The following is a 13,450-nucleotide window of genomic DNA, read 5'->3' on the forward strand; positions in this document are numbered from 1 at the left end:
CTGTATATTTAACCATTATGCACATTGATTTTGAAAAACATTACAGCATTTCTTCAAACTTTCATTGTAGTGAGCTCATATAAGTTTTTCCTGTATTAACGAAGACATAAGATTATGTGTGGCTAGTTAGCTCATTTGGTAAGAGCAGTGTACTTATAAAGCTAAGGTCATGGGTTCAATTCTCACATTGGCTGATTGAAGCATAAATGCTTTCATAAAGTCAGCTCTTCAAAATAGCAGGAGGCTGTATATTTAACCATTATGCACATTGATTTTGAAAAACATTGCAGCATTTCTTAAAATCTTCATTGTACTGAGCTCATATAGGTTTTTCCTATATTAACGAAGACATAAGCTTATGTCTGGCTAGTTAGCTCAGTTGGTAAGAGCAGTGTACTTAAAAAGCCAAGGTCATGGGTTCAATCCCCACACTGGCCGATTGAAGCATAATTATATTCATTTCATTTCATTATTTTCATAAATTAATGGAAGCATATCATTTTTCATTAGGTCAGCTTTTCAAAATAGCAGGAGGCTGTATATTTAACCATTATGCACATTAATTTTGAAAAACATTACAACATTTCTTCAAACTTTCATTGTAGTGAGCTCATATAAGTTTTTCCTATATTAACGAATACAACCTTATGTGTGCTTAGTTAGCTCATTTGGTAAGAGCAGTGTACTTATAAAGCCAAGGTCATGGGTTCAAACCCCACACTGGCCAATAGCAACTCTTCAGAAAATCAATTCTTTATAATAGCACGAGGCTGTATATTTAACCATTATGCACATTGATTTTGAAAAACATTAGAATATGAGCTCTCTATTCAAATCTTCTTTGTGGTAAGATCCTGTAAGTTTTGTTAAATGCATGGAAACTCAACATTATGAGTTACAATGTAATTATGAAACTTCTGTCCAGCTGACTTAGCTCAGCTGGACAGAAGCTGAACAGGTTGTTGTGCTAATAATGCTAAAGTAGGTGGTTCAATTCCCATACTGGTCAATGGAAATCTAATGTCTTTCAGACAAACAATACTTCAAAACTAATAAAGGGTGTAAAACAAAATCAAAACTTCAAAATAAAAAGGTTGTAAAATAAAATCAATACTAAAAAATAAACAAAGGTGCAAAATAAAATCAATACTTCAAAATGAAAAAGGGTGCAAAATAAAATCAATACTTCAAAATAAAAAAAGGTGAAAATTAAAATCAACACTTCAAAATTAAATATTTTTGGAAAATACACTTTTAAACATGTTGATTTTGGAAAACATTACAACATTTCTTCAAATCTTCATTGTAGTGAGCTCATATAAGTTTTTCCTATATTAACGAAGACATAATATTATGTGTGGCTAGTTAGCTCAGTTGGTAAGAGCAGTGTACTTAAAAAGCCAAGGTCATGGGTTCCATCCCCACTCTGGCCAATTGAAGCTTAATTATTTTCATAAATTTATTTCATTTCATTAATTTCATAAATTAGTGGAAACATATATTTTTTCATAAAGTCAGCTCTTCAAAATAGCAGGAGGATGTATATTTAACCATTATGCACATTGATTTTGAAAAACATTACAACATTTCTTGAAATTTCATTATAGTGAGCTCATATAAGTTTTTCCTATATTAACGAAGACATAAGCTTATGTCTGGCTAGTTAGCTCATTTGGTAAGAGCAGTGTACTTATAAAACCAAGGTCATGGGTTCCATTCCCACACTGGCTGATTGAAGCATAATTATTTTCATAAATTCAGCTCTTCAAAATAGCAGGAGGCTGTATATTTAACCATCATGCACATTGATTTTTAAAAATATTAGAATATGAGCTCTTTATTCAAATCTTCATTGTGGTAAGATCATGTAAGTTTTGTTAAATGAATGGAAACTCAACATTAAACTAAAATATGGAATGCAGATGGTGGAAAAGTTGAGTCTTGCCTCAGTGTTTACTCACGTTGAGAAATGTCTTCAAGACTCATGTTGACTCCAATAATTTATTCGTCTTAAACACCAGTCTTGTTAATACATAAAGAAAAATCTGTTTTTTAAGCATTCTTATTTGTTGTTTTTAGTCAGCTCTGTGTGCATCTAAAATCTTAAAAGAAAATGAAGCGTTTTTAAGGTGTTTATACCTGAAAAGATTTTAAAAAAGTAAAGAAAGAGAGAGATAAGCAGCCAAAATATGAAACAAACATTATGATAGATTACCAATTTGCTCAGGTCAGTTTAAGCTGATTTTTATTTTCCACTGAGAGATTTTTTTTTAGTTTAGGGCTTTAAACCACAAACTTCCAATAACTTATAGAACCCCATGTTTTTTTATGCATGCGAATGAGACATTGCCAGTTTTAATGTTCTCTGCACTGAGGACCAGACTGTCAAAGTTTGAGAAAACTAAAACATGAAATAAATACATATACAAAATAATTCGGAACTATTGGACCAGGTATTCAAAACTAGTTAAATATACATGCATATGTAGACATTCGGGTCCCACCAACAGTCACCATGAAAAGCCTCTTCCCTTTTCTTTGATTCTGAATCATTGCTCCCTCCTCTTCCTCTTCCAGTTTTTTAAGCATTACAGACATATCCAGATCACTTCATACGCTGTTTGTCAGTTGGTCTCCATGCATTTACTAACTATGCCAGACAACTTCTCTCTCAAGTGCCAGCTTATTACATTGCTAAATAACCAATACGATATGTCAGACTGCTCTTTAAGTCAAGTTATTAGCTGAACTGACAGTGTTGCTTCACTGCAATTGCCCCTCATTCTCATATTTGAAAAGGTCAAGCACATTTAATGATGGCTCTCAAAGGATTAATCAGAATTTTTTTGTCATTTATCTGTAATAGAAGCAACTCATTACAGCACTTGAAATGATGTGATGTAATGGAGGACTTTTCTGTGAACTCTCTTTAATTTCGCTGCTTCTTATGGAAGTCAAGTTGCTTTTGGATGAGTGGACCGAGTTAAGAAGTTTCATTACTGATTAAAATGCATATACCTTTAAAGCTGTAAATCAATAACTAAATACCACTTTGATAATGGAATTATTTTAAAGGTCTAAGCTTGGAGTTCCCTAATTCTTAAGGGATTCAACTGAAAATATGCTAAGTGTTTTATGTTTATGTTTTATGTATTTTATGTTCAAATATAAATAATTGAGTTTTTTTTTATCCAATTCCATCTTAAATCAGATTAAGATTTAAGACATAATCTTAAATCATCTTAAAATGTAATCTGATGTTACAGATGTAAATCAGATGTAATCTGATTTAAGATGGAATGGGATAATAATACATTGTTGAACTAGTTCAAAAAATTTCTTCTTTCAACATTGTTGTGTGGAACTCAAGAGGAGTAACACATTTGCTGTCAGATGTCTTTAGACTGATTTATGCTTGCAGTATGAACTCAGAATTAAAGGTAGAGTAAACTCAAAGGGCAAAGCATTGTGAGAAACCTCTCTCATTAAAGCAGAATTATATGCAATGATATATACTGTATATATATATATGAGAGCTTTAATTTGGCTTCACTGCTTTTTATGCAGAAGACAGGAAAGCATTGATTTTCTAGACTGTTACAGGCATTTTTACAAAAATCTCTTGAACCTGTACTTTGGTAAGCACTCTTTCTCAAACATTGTCTTTGGAGTGAACCAGAAATATTGCATTTCTCTATTTTGTATTTGAGGTAAGCAAAGTAGAGACAATCCTCCCTCCATACAATACAGTGGGACTTACTAGGGCATCATGACCACAGCGATATCAACTCAGTTTCAACTTGGTTCATTTAACGAATAAGTTATGTGACTTATATATTTATTAGATTTCTTTTTTTTTTTTTTTTTTAGGTATTCTGACTAATCTTTCAAATCCTAATGGGTGGCGTTAACTACCAGCTTTTTATCATTAATTGCTACATCATTTCACCTAAATGCAATTCTTTTTAATTACACTTTTCTGAAGATGTATTATTTGCATATAACTTAAATCTGTTGAGACTGATTTTGCAGAAGAAGTGAAAGTACAGTGGCAGAAAGAAGGGCAGTTTTTTTCTGTCCACACCCCCAAGCTTTGGCCTGCATCTTGTGAAAATCAGCTTCATAATCCAATAATATTGCCGCCCCTCTTATTTCAGAGCAGCACTGCAGTCAGCGGTTCATTTCTTAACTTTTCCCTATTTTCTGTTTTGTTCAGCCAGGGGATTACTGGCTCAGCAGGAGCCTTCCCAGGGGCATTGTGCTACTAGATGGCCTGAAATGATGCTTTGCTCCCTAACCAGTGCCTTTTTTGAATGCCTGTACTTGACTCTTATACTGTCAACCCATTTAAAAGTTTTTTCCTCAATAATTACACACACCCTTTTCTCTTCTGTTTTCCCCATTTATCTTGTTTCATTAGGACTTCCCTGCTTTTCCCTGATATGATCGTGAATGTACTTTAGACGTACTGTCTGTCCATTCATCCATCCAAAATGCTCACGAATTTCAACAAGAATGTTAATTTTGCTTGGCCATTTTAATATTATTGTCATGTGTTTATTTTAGAAATGGAGTCTTCACAAAGTTATGAAGAGTTAATGAGGTAGCAATTAAGAACCAACTAAATTTCCCTTGAGTCTGTTGTGCGGGACAGAAGATATGCGAGTGTCATTAATATTAACTACCTAGGACAGAGTCCCCATCCATCATCCTGGCATTTGAAGCACTTTGACAGTGTCATCTATTACACATTCAATATGTTACTTTTGTGAAATGATACATGTTGATTTTGCACAAAATTGAGATTACATGCATACATTGATGAGGCATACACTTAGTCTTTTCACATTGTGAATTGATATATGGTGTGTTGAAAAATATCTGAATGTAAACAATAAACAACATTATACAGCAAAATATAGAGATTATCTGGCATAGCTCATGGGCAAGTTTAAATCTGGGTACTGCAGCAAGTAAAATGTTTCTTCCCCTCTCCGCTGTCTGTTTCTCTCTATTCCTCCTCCAGTTTGTCTGTCACATGTATCCTCTGCTATTTATTTGCTTTGAAAGACTGTTGATCTAATACATGAAAGGCAACCCTCAGTGAGCTCAGGCGGTAATGAAAAAATGTTTATATGCTACAGGCTCCTTTTCACCGGAGTTGTTCTCTGCTCTCAGTTTAGAACTGCGCAGACCTTAGCTGGTCCTTCATGTAGCAACAGTGGGTCTTTGTAGTTTAGATTTCTGAACTCAGTAGTATAGGAATGCACTGGCACATCTTTATTTTCAATCTTTTATCAGTTTTCTCTTCAAAGTCTTCACAGACATACAAGGGTTCATATAAATAACAATAAAATTTGTTTAATTATTGCAATTATCACCATCACAATGTGAGTTTTCTCAGTAACAGAGAACACACTCGATGAAGGAAGGCGGGGTGCTGATGAATGTTTTTAAAAAATCTGAACTTCTACTGTTGCCCATTATCTCAGATTTGCTTTGCAAATTACAATTTATCTTAACATTGTAGTATGATTGACATGGTTAATTTGTTTGTGCAGTTTTATTTTTGATTTAAAATGAATAAATGGACAGGAATGACAAGAAGCAGAATGCTGGTTTTAAAGAGGGTTTACCACATTTATTTCTAGATTTTACATAGCAAAACATGCCTTTCTTGCACTTGAATTAAAACACTTAGCATATTTTCATGGTGGCCAAAAATAATTAAAGAAAAAAAAATCTAATAATTGTCCTCTCTGAGAAGTTCAACTATAACAGACTGGAGAGAGACAAGCCTACTATTTGACATGAAAAAGTTTGTTTGTTTTTTTCACATTTATGTACACGAAAGGAAAAATCCAACTGCAGTCGCCTATAAATTGAGTTTAGGGTGTGAATCACTGAACAGGATTTTAATACTGAAACTTGCTCAAAGTCAACAGTGGTACAAAAACAGTATTTGTAGAATATTGGTGATTTAAAACTTTCAGTCATCACTGCACATGTAATGAAAATGGATTGTAAACACTTTAGGATTCAGACAGTATTATATAAAGAAAAATGTGCTAGCATAATGATGAAGTCTGTTTTATTTATAAGGGAAGAGAGCAAAGTTGACTTAATCCCCCTCTGCACACCACCAAAGGGTGCCTGACAATGCAGGGTTTTTTTTATTACTTTTTAGTGGAGATTAAGATGACTTTTTTTTAGGAACAATTATGGAGGTGAAACTACACAACCAACAGCATTTAAGATGATGTCAGTTGTTGGTAAAACAGCTTTACGTTGCGTGGCGATGTATGGACTCTGATGTGTTTGGAGGCGGGAAGTAAAACTCATAGTAAAGCAAGACCTCGACTTCTTTTTGTCACTGAATTTTACTTGAATACTAAGATGGGTTATATATACATATCTGCTTGCACAAATTAGATGTACAAGCAGTTGGTTTTTGGCAGTGGGCCTTACTGCACATGCTGATGCTGAAGCCCTGAGCAGTAATGTTGTGGATAGTGCTGTACTGCCCCTGGTAAAGGTAGCAGCTCACATTTGTGCATGCAGTGGATAAAGGCTGATGGAGATATACCCTTGACTGAGGAATAGCACTGATTTCCCAGCCAAGCTCCCCTGCTGCTTGGTCATAAACAGATGTGATGGTTGCTTCTGAATTTCCTGTTTGAACTCCTGTTTGATTTTCTAACATCTGAGGAAGATGCATTTGAGCTTAAAAATATTCATACCTCTGGCAGATTTAAGTTTAAAGGTTTAAAGTTGAATTTTATCAACAATTTTTTTTTTCCTGATTGGAATTAGTATTATTAACATTTTTGAATACACATAAAGGCAGTTAAACACAGCTCCAACAGGAGAGTGTGACTTTTTTATGTTTTTATTTATGCCAGTAAGGTTTCAATATAGGTTGAATTTATTCTGAATAAAGCAAGTAATGTCAAACAATGTAAAAAGATAAGCATGATATTCATCTAAAAGTATTTGCATGAAACATGGATCCATTTATGACAAAATATCAACACCCATGTCCTCCATCATGTCGTTTAGAAATTGGCATGTCAAAACAATGCCTGAATTCCCGTAGCACCTCTCCACCTGTGAAAATAAATCATAAATCATAAATGAAGCAAATTAATTGACAGAATGCAGACAAGATCATGGACAGGAAAAGACACAAAGTGGAATTAATTTAGGGGGAGCAAATCTCTTACCTTCATGCTGTGTTGTAGGCATTTAATGGCAGCTTGTGAGGTTGTCCACCAAGTTACAGGCAGGAACTGGGCCACCTGCCAGAGGGTTGTACGTATTCCTGCTGCAGATGAGCTGAGAGGAGTAATGAGGGCTTTGCTTGTGTGACTGGTTGGCTTCCATTCCTTCTGTCAAGTGGTTGGCAGCCCTAAAGGAAATCCCTGAGGGATTATGTAACCAGCAAAAAACAAGGAAAACCACCTAAACAGGTAATTTACATGCTGCTTGTTTCATCAAACAGCTACATAAAAGAAATCATGTATACCAATGATTAAAGCAGAATTAATTCTGACTCTGCTCTGCTTTCTCTTGAAATGATGGAGGTGCCAAGCACAAAAAGAATATTAATCAAAGCAGTAGATGACACAAGTGAATTATTTTCTTAGCCCCAAAGAGGAATTAGATGTTGTAGTACTGTAACTCATTATGAAGTTTTATTTTAAAAGTTCTATAACTGCAGGGAGGAAGCATCTCCTGTATTGAATCAAAACTGAAAAATCCTCTGACTGAAGACACGGTATTGTAGATTTATTGTTTTATGAAGAGGATGCTCAGGGTGTTTTTCATTTTATGAGACTTCTTTCCAGTCTGTTGTTGAGGTCAACAGCAAGGTGTATAAGAAAAACAAGCCAGTAACAAACTATTTTCCTTGTTTTACGTCCCTGAAAAAAGAGCAAGAGCATATCACCAAATGGATATTTTACAATGCTATAAATGCCACTAATTTAATGTGGTACCACTTCAAAGATGAAATGGTTTACATCTGCAACTTTCAGGGATTGGGATTTTACTAGATACCAGGCTTGGCCCTGCTTGAGGAGTTCTGGGTTTCCAAGTTTTAATTGAGATGTTAGTTGATACACTTATTGTTTTTCTGTTTGAGAACTTTAATAATCCAGTTTCGGAGTAAAGAGGACACACTTCAATGGTCTTCTTACCACTCTACATCTTTGACAATGATGTAAATACAATTTGACATAATGTTCTTCTAAAATCCATTATCATTTCCCTTGTAACATCCATGTTGAACATGGGATTATTGTTCCCATTCTATGCCACAAAGTGTCCCACCAGCAGTAGCTGGTCATCTAGTAATTTCTACAGATGGCAGAACCCTGACTTGTACTTAAAACCTGAAGTGAGCGTGGTAAAAAGGAATGCTGAGAGTACAGTCCTCTGTGGCTCTCCTGTGCCACTGATCTGGTCAGACAAATCCTTCAGTCTAACTGTGGTGCATTTGTCAGGTAGTCATTCATCCGACAATTATGGCTGTATCAAGCTGCATCTTCTGACATTTATATTCTGTTTTCAAAACTAACACCACAAGATGGAAATGAGTGTCATCCATTTCTTTCCTCATACATTTCTTGGCTTCTCTCTTCTTGTTTATGCTAAGGAGGCACTAAATGTTCACACAAATGCCAAAATATGTTCCATCACTCTCCTCAGCTTCCATGTGAATTACTGACATAAGCTACAGGCATCTAAGCATTTGTGTGTATGTCAGAATTGTGTTGTATCTGGGATACCTTTTTGTGTATGTTAATTTAAATGTTGAATGCGAGGCTCATCTTATTCTTTGCTGCACACGGCCTACTCGGTTTCAAAGTTATTCAGTCTCACAAAGTGTCACTTGTCAGGAAGTTAACAATCCATAGTCGATCTGAGAATGTTCACGAATAAGCCTAACATGATCCTTTAGATGAATGCTTTTTTTGTCCAGAAGAGGGTGCTGAAGCACATGGAAGTTGGATGATGATTATGTCCTTAATCCTAACCCAAGGGGCGTTAAGTCAGCTGCATCAGGATATAAAATTTGTTTACTTCTTTAGATAAGGAAGTGAGAGAGATTCTTGGATATTATTTTATATATAAAAGACAAGGAAATTCTCCAGTGAAAAGTGCATTTTCAATAACAGTTTAATCTCTTTAGAGCTCATTAGAAAAAGAAAACTGTTTCCTTTATTGTTAATCTGATTAATTCAGTTTGATGGGTAGAAAGCTCATTATAACTAGAAAAATGTGGATTTCCTGCAGAAATGCAGTGTGAATGCTGAGAGTTGTATATTTTTAGTGAAAATTGAAGAAGCATTTGAAGTCAACTGTACAAAACTTGCAGAAACGTAAACGTAGTTAAATGCTGAAAAGTGTATGGGGGGGGATGGAAGAACTCAAGAGTTTGAATGCCTACAACATTCACACTAATGTACTAAGAGGTCACCAGAGAAAGATAAAAACTACTTTGTATTATGTTGGTAATGAATTGTGCTTGAGACAGATTTAAATAAGCTAACTGAGTCGATTGGTCTTCATGAGGAGTTATGCCCAGCCTGCAGAATTTGGCTGTATCCTCTCATTCAATGCAAATGGTGTATCCGCTCTTCTCACATTTCTGTACCACTTTTTTTTCTCACTGAGGCTGGGGCATCCTGATAATACTCTTCTCCTCTCTACTTATTATTTTTTCCACCTTTCATTGATCTGGCAATGAATGCCAGTCTTTTCTGATCTTCAGCATTTTCCATCTCTGGAAGATTTATTCCTACTATGTGTGTCAAACGCTTCCATCTCTGACCTGCTCACCTTCACCTGATGCCATCTTGGAAATGGATGAGATCCAACTGCTTTTCACAGACGATTATATAAATCTTTCACATGGCATATCATAAAGGTCCAGAGACTGGCTAATGTGGGTCAATTTTTAACACTAAATTGCCCAGAATAAGTTAAACCCTAAACCATAGAATCCATTAACATATTAGGATTTGCACTTCTCACCTGTACCAAGTAATCCTTACCAGGTAAGGAAGTTCTAAAAATCACAAGCAATTCTTTTGTGGATCCAAATGTAATTAAAATACCAGCTAATTACACATAATATGGCAACAATTTGTAAGATTTGTTCACTTTCTTGGAATTTAACAGCAAGGACAAACATCGTTATACTGTTGAGTAAACTATGCATCGATTTAGCAAAGGCAGTTAAGGCATGGCATGCACACGCACTTAACTGTGCATGCGCACACGCCTTAACTGTGCATGCGCACACGCCTTAACTGTGCATGTGAACAGTTAAGGCATCCCAGCACATGTGGAAGGCATGTACTGAAACACACACACAGTTTCTGAGCATCACATCTGTGTAGTTTAGTATCTTCCTCCAGGACAGATGGATCTGATTTTGACTTGGAACAAGGGCTGTCACTGCCATCAGCTGAGTTTGACAGTTCAAAAGAAAACTCTGCCCATTGTATCCTGAAGGGTCCAAAAGTTTACGTAAAACTTCAGAACTAAGACATGTCATTCTGTTTGTTGTGTGTGTTTGGGTATTTTTTAATAAGAAACCCATTATTTAACTAGTGGTAAACTGATGAGGTGAAAAGGCATGGAGGACCTCTGTGAGAGGCAGGAAAACTGCATGTGATCATCACATGAATGAGTCATTTCACGCAATTACAGTAAAAAAAAAACAAAAACAAAAAAAACACAAAACTGTTACAAAATGATACATAATCTTTCCACCTAAACTAGAGTTCATATCACATGTCCTAGTTGGGGCTGAAAATTTGAGTTAATCTAAAGATGCACTATCTTATCAATCAATTTACAATTAGTCAATAAGACAATTTTAATTTTCTCAATATCCTCAGTTTTCCCTTGTATCAAGAGGGCCAGCCATCTTTCTATAACATGAGCAAAATCTTTCTTATACTGAATTAAATGAAAAAATGCAATTTTTGTTGCGCTAACCAATATTTATAAAATTTTGTTTGCGATGGTGATGACTGCAACAGGAGTTCTCCCTGCAGTCAGTGGATCGCTCCGCCCATGTCTGTAGTGTCCATGGCTGACACTTCACCCACCTGGCTTGTTGGTGGTGGTCAGAAATCTGGTTGAATTTAATTTCATTAGACAAATAAAAGATGAAAAGACTAAAACACGTGAAACACTTGATCCCACATGTTCATACGCAAAGAGGAGGAATACAGATTTTACTTGAGAAGTGGACAGAAACCTTGTTATAGCCCTCTGCACTAACTTCTTGTTGGATTGTTGTTATGGCTGCTCTCAAAGGATGCTAAAACGTGGTTCCATGAAATGCATTAACTCATGACAGTTAAGTTGCAAATCAATTAAAATATTTCCGGCATCTAAATTCTTTAAACCTGAATGTGGCCTGTTATGAGAATCCATTGGAGTTGCATGATGCGCAACTGATATTCTCCTCGGTTCCTGTCATTATGTAAGTACACTCTGTATTCGGAGTGACCTTTTCAACAGAATGTTCTTTTAAGCAAATGATTTTTCAGAACTATAGCTCTGTTACTTTATAATTAGGAATGAAGCTTTTTGTGACGACTGGTTTGCGATATACTCAACTCTTAAACATGTCATCTAATTACGGTAAAGTCATTCAGTTAAAGATGGGCACTTCTACTAGGAAGCTGATCTCTTGGCAGGTTCAAACTCTGAGCAACAGAAAAACTCCAAAGTGTTTCACAGTTGGACAGCTTTTCTGCCATAAATTCATTTTATGAAAGTTCAAAATTCAAATATTTAACTAAAGGAATATACATTTTACAATAGTTGCTGAGTCACACCAGCTGCTATTACATTGAAGAATATTTTTGGAAGAATGATGCAACAAAATTGACTAAATATGTATCTGAATATCTCCATTTGGATACCATGAAACTATAAGAAGCAATACAGAAAGCACACACTGAGAAGTAATATCGACCAAAGTAACCTTTTCTAAAGTGGTTTTACTTTATGTATTCAGTGCTTCTATTGTGGAGTTTTAATGGATTACTGTAATATCTATAGTTCACAATGCATATTCTCAATGCAGTTAAAGTAGTTTGTGGAAAGTAGCAGTAATCCAACAAGGTAAAAAGAAGAGAAAGACTAGGGGTGATTGACCAGACAGTGTCCTGATGAATATAGAGAATGGCATTTTGGACAGCTTTTCTGTTATTCTTTCACTTCTGATGAGAGTGACCTTAAAGATGACCTGACAAACAAAGATGGAAAAGAAACAGAGGGATGAACAGAACTTAGTTTGGGAAAAGTAAAATGAAAATGGGGAAGGATGAATGGAATTAATAACCGAAGAGGAAATTTCAAGAAAGCTATTCAAATATAACCCATTTGATCAATATATATATATATATATGTATATTTGTTTATTTCTTGTTTCAATATCTCCTGTATGCACTTATAGTGCTGGTAAGAAATATTTGCCCCACTAGAAACCTCTTGCTTTTTTTCTGCTTCTTTGTCTCAGTTGGGTTTCACATTATTAAACCATTAGACAAAGATAGCTGAAGTTAAAAACAAACAAGCAAAAAAAATGTCCTTCAGATCATGATTTCATTTATTAAAAAGCAACTGCTGTAACTGTTTATGCCATCTTTGCCTGCAAAAATGGCCATCAGTTGTTTGTGGTAGCTTCCAGTGCAGACATACGATGATGTAGATAAATTTTGACCCAGTCTTCTTTACCGTTTCATCTTAGTTTAGCTTCAAGTCTGTTTCAGATCACAGCACAGCTTGGGATTTAGGTTTAGGCTTCAAATATATGTTTCAAAAACTTTGATTTCATTTCTTTTCAGGTCTTGGAGCTTTTAAGCAGCAGCAGATTATACAACTACCACCACTATGTTTTACTGTCGAGATGATTTTCTCTTTCCTGAAATGCATCTTGTTAGATGTCACAAGATGCATAACTTTTAAAGATTCTAATTTTCTAAAAGTCTTGGGAAATCTAGATGTCTTAGATGTTCTGCTCAAGCAAACTAGTTGGAGGCTCGAGCCCAAAGACAACCCAACATAAGAGAAGAAAGTGCTACATTTGCTGCAGTATCAGTTTAAAATACTCATCGGCCTCTGACATCACATTTTTATGACTTAATGGTGTAGCTCACATTTATAGATTTTGCTTAACATCTTCCAGCTCTATTTTGTTGCTTGTGTTAACTGCAGTGTGAGTGAAGTGTAAATCCTCTGTGTGATTGATGGAAGCGGTGCAGGGTGCGGTGACATGTGCATTAGTTGTGCAGTGTGCCGCAACGTTTACAGTCCAACTTCTGCAACTTACTATTTTTCCTCACCATGGTATCTGAACTACAAAATGTAGATTAGTCTAAGTTTATATTGTACGTTTTTGTTTAGTTCTCTCTGTGCTGTA

The 13,450-nt window shown here is 35.3% G+C and overlaps 1 non-coding gene across 1 annotated transcript; it reads left to right on the forward strand.

Moving 5' to 3' along the window:
- Positions 1-364: 364 nt before the first annotated feature.
- Positions 365-438, forward strand: trnal-uaa. Its single transcript has one exon. It is a non-coding gene; the product is annotated as a tRNA-Leu (tRNA).
- The last annotated feature ends 13,012 nt before the right edge of the window (positions 439-13,450 follow it).

The sequence above is a fragment of the Gambusia affinis genome, linkage group LG17, assembly GCF_019740435.1.
Source record: "Gambusia affinis linkage group LG17, SWU_Gaff_1.0, whole genome shotgun sequence".
Taxonomy (NCBI): Eukaryota; Metazoa; Chordata; class Actinopteri; order Cyprinodontiformes; family Poeciliidae; genus Gambusia; species Gambusia affinis.